Consider the following 4,356-nt stretch of genomic DNA (forward strand, 5'->3'; position numbering starts at 1 on the left):
TCTATTTCTTCCTCATAAAAACAGAGCAAATTTATTTTTTAAAAAATGCTTTGGCATACTATGAAAAAATTTTCTGATAAAAAGCCAAGCCTCTGTGTCATTGTTACACAGGAATACATTGTTTCATACACACAGCAGATATTTATTAAGCACCCATCGTGGGCTGTCTGAAGTCTTGGACTGTTTGATACATGCATGCCTGTAAGCTTTCTATTCAATTAGTGTTTCTAACCAAACCTCTGGATAAAATGTAATATGCAATCTCTTATCATCAGAAACTTTAATTATTTCTTTTTAAATGTGGTCTGAGTGTTTCAGATTCACAGACACTCTTTGGTAGAATTGGGGAGCCTATTGCAAGCGTCATTACCTGGGCACTGTCAATAGCTCACCTAATTTAATGGGTATATTTTCACACATTTTGCATTCGGTTATAGCTGCCACAGATAGGAATGCTCTCCTCATATGAAAGTTACAGCAGTAATGACAAGTAGAGATGTCACTTCCAGAATTAAGGACTGGGGCCGCCAGCTAAATCATCCCCCAAGACAGCTTGGCATGTCTAGATTCATAAAAATAAGTGATGAATGTCAACTCTTTCTAATTAGGTGACAAGCCACAGGTACCACCTGCATAAAACTAAATTTGGGAATGTACTTAGAAACATAAATAATAATAACTTTTTAATATTTTATTCCCATTGTTCATACATAGTTTCAAGCGCATAAATTTATTTAAAGAAATAAAAATACTTACCAAAGTTGTTTAACAAAGTTAACCTAGTTTACAAAGTAGCTATGATACTGATTTAGAAAAAAAAAAGCATTAAAGTTTGAAAGAAAAGTAGCTCTAACTTTCTTTTTACTTGAAACCAAAATTATGCATCCTTTTTGGTCATAATGGAATTCTGAAAATACAGTACATCTATCAATTCAAAGATTATTTATTTTTGCCTTACTACACCTATTAGAGTTTTATCTATCTGCATAAGCAGAAAAAAATAACTGGATAATTTACTTAAAAGTCAAAAGTACAGTGAGAAAAGCATAGACATGATACTAGGAACCTTATATTTATCTTAGGAACAGGATAAAAATTTCAAAATATACCAGTATAAGAAACTTCAGAAAAATGTCAAAAAATGTGGAAGTTTTAAATTTATGTCACTGGTTTAGTTCGGTTGTTACTTCACTTTGTCTTTTTTTTTGTTTGTTTATTTTGCAAGGAAGATCAGCCCTGAGCTAACATCCGTGCTAATCCTCCTCTTTTTGCTGAGGAAGACTGGCTCTGAGCTAACATCTATTGCCAATCCTCCTCCTTTTTCTTCCCCAAAGCCCCAATGGATAGTTGTGTGTCATAGTTGCACATCCTTCTAGTTGCTGTATGTGGGACGCGAGGCCGGGGAGGCGGTGCGGTGGTGCGCGCCGGGGATCCGAACCTTGGGCCGCCAGTAGCGGAGCGCGCGCACTTAACCGCTAAGCCACGGGGCCGGCCCTTCACTTTGTCTTTTAACGCCTCACCTTCATGGTACCAAAGAAGACTATGTATAATATTCAAAGAACATTTTTTAGGTGAAATATGCAAATGTAAACTGCTGATCTCTTTACCTTTTATTTAAACAAATCCAGATGAAAAAAAGATATATCATAGTTGTGGTTATTCCCATTTAAATTCCTAATAGATACTTCCTTCCAAAATAAGAGTTGTGATGACAAGAAGCAATAACCCTTAATGAAGTTGCCAGTCTTATCACATGATATATGTGCCAAACAGACTTTAAGATGCCTCCCAGCAGCGCACTTACGTAGTGATGCGAGGTAGAAAAGCACAATTACCATTCTTATACAGAGACTCTAACTTCTCAATTTTAAAAAGTCATTTCTGCATCCTCACCCAGTGTACTTCTTTTATATATGGCAGGCTCATTGTTAAACAGATGAGAGCTGCTGTTTGGCTACAAGAGAAGCTGCACGTATTACCCTTCTTCAAACAAGTGAGAGAAAAGTTAAGACAAGTTAATAGTGAATATGGCAACTTGCCTGCCACTTATTCACTATTAATAAGTGATAAATTATTTTAATAGCATAAATGGGCTATACTTCTCAGAAATGAAATTAACAAAAAAATGTGCATTTTGATGATAAATTATCGGAATTACTCATTACCAGATATGCCGGCCAGTACGTCTAACAGACGGACTTTAATTTGTGTATCCTGCTGTTATTCATCATGATCGAGAGTTTCTTCTAAGATGGTGCAATAATCCATATCTCAGCTAATTGGTCTCATCGAGCCAGTAAGCAAATGAATCCCTGGAACAAGTTAGGCATGTTGAGAAAGCTATGAACTTCCTCAGATTTCTGTGATAAATTTTTACTCACTAAATATTTAATGGAGTTAAATAAAAGAACTCACAGACTTTATATGTACTCTTGAACACATTTCTTACTAAAAGACACTTGTATAAGTTATGGGTTACATTCCATTGCTAGTAATATAAATCCCCCCAAACTGACTTAAACCGGCATGCATTTTATTTTTCTATTCTTGTCTTCACTATCAGTAGGGCTGTGAAGGAGCTCAGACATGCCGCCTGAAACCTCAGCTTTGCCAGCTGTCTACCCATCCATGTGGCTTTTGTCTTGCTTATTACCTGCAGGTTGCATAGGCCATCTCTACCGTCACCTGCAGGTTGCAATCAGGAAGCAGGGGAAAGGCAAAGGGAAGAGACACAGAGAAGCAGCCAACAGAGCCTCTCCCATTTAAAGAGTTTCCCAGAAGCTCCTAGTGGCTTTGGCTTACAGAACTTTCGCCTGGACTGGGGCACATTGCCACCCCTGGATTCACAGGAGTTTGAGAGATGGAGGGTTTTAACATTTGGGGACATACTACCTCAAACAAAATTAGGGATCCTTTAGTAAAGAAGAGGAATTGAGGTACAAGGCATCTACTAGAATGCTTCTAAGAATTCGAAACATTCACGGTACAATAATCACCAAAATTCAAACATTCTTATTTTTTGAGATTTTACCTACAAAAATTACTCTAAGAATTGCTGAAAACTTGAGTTCTTATATTTGTGAGATGGTATATTAACTGTCAGGTTGACCTATGGCTTTTGTAATACTAATAAACTATGTAATAACATGAACAAAACTGCAGTGTTTCAATGATGTTAACCTGATGAGTTAGCCTGCAAATAGAAAATGGTGTACAACATTTGTTGCATGAGCTTACAGCACTAGGGCTGACTAACGCTGTTTAAAACAACGTGGTAGTTGGTTCAATTTGCACCGGCTGAATGGTAACTGTTTCTTGTTGACTGACTCACGTATTTCCAGGTGTCACTCCCTCTGAAATAATGCATTGTAGTTTAAACTCCAGTTTTTATGCTATCAAAAATTTATACCAGCATTTATTTAACGTTCAGCAAATTGTGTACTGATTTGTCTCAACCACTTTGATTGACATTGAGGCTATTGGAGTGAACATAACTCGGTTTCTGCTCTCAGGAGTTGATAGTCTGGTCTAGTGAATGCCAACGGTCCCTCATGGCTGCCAGGATCCACAATTCCAGAGGCCACCATTCAATGGTACTCTAAGTGAAAGATGCCTCCCCCAGGTCGTTATAATGAGAAGGTTCCAGTTTAACCGCTCATGTATTACAATAACTTTTCACGCATAATTGGGAACTGAGATTTTTCACAAGGGGAAAAATGTTACCTCATAATGTTGTTTGGAGGATTAAATAAGATAACATATAGGCATTATATAGGCACGATAAATTTTAGTTTTAAAAGAAATCTCGTCCAATTCTCTTGGTTAACAGCATGGGCTCTGGAGCCAGATAGCTTGAATTCAAATTCGGGCTCCACCACTTTCTAGCTGTGAGGGACCTTGAGCCAGGTAGATCCTCTTCTACGAAATGCTAACCTCATAGGGTTACTGAGCAAACAAAATGGCTTACGTAATTCCCGTCATCATACATTCTCAATACATTTTGGTTATGAATTTGTTAATTGAAGCTGGATTATTAAGCCTCAGCATCTCTTTTATTGAACGGTATTTAATGGACATTTTCCTAACCTTTAATGAACTTTTCTTTGCCTTTGTTAATAAAGCAGAGTAAATGTAATTTAAACTCTTCCTCAAGTATAAATATCATTATTAAAAATATTGGTATTATGCTACAGTAAAATTGGCTCACGTTTATTGATTGCTTACTGAGCACCAAGTACTCCTGTAAACGTTTCACATGTATAACTTCATTTGATTCTCAGAGCAAAGTTTGCCGTTATGAGATTCAGAAGTTTTATTTTTGTTTTGTTATTGGCTTCCTTGCATAGTCTCAGCTGT

The sequence above is a fragment of the Diceros bicornis genome, chromosome 4 (genome assembly GCF_020826845.1).
Source record: "Diceros bicornis minor isolate mBicDic1 chromosome 4, mDicBic1.mat.cur, whole genome shotgun sequence".
Classification (NCBI taxonomy): Eukaryota; Metazoa; Chordata; class Mammalia; order Perissodactyla; family Rhinocerotidae; genus Diceros; species Diceros bicornis.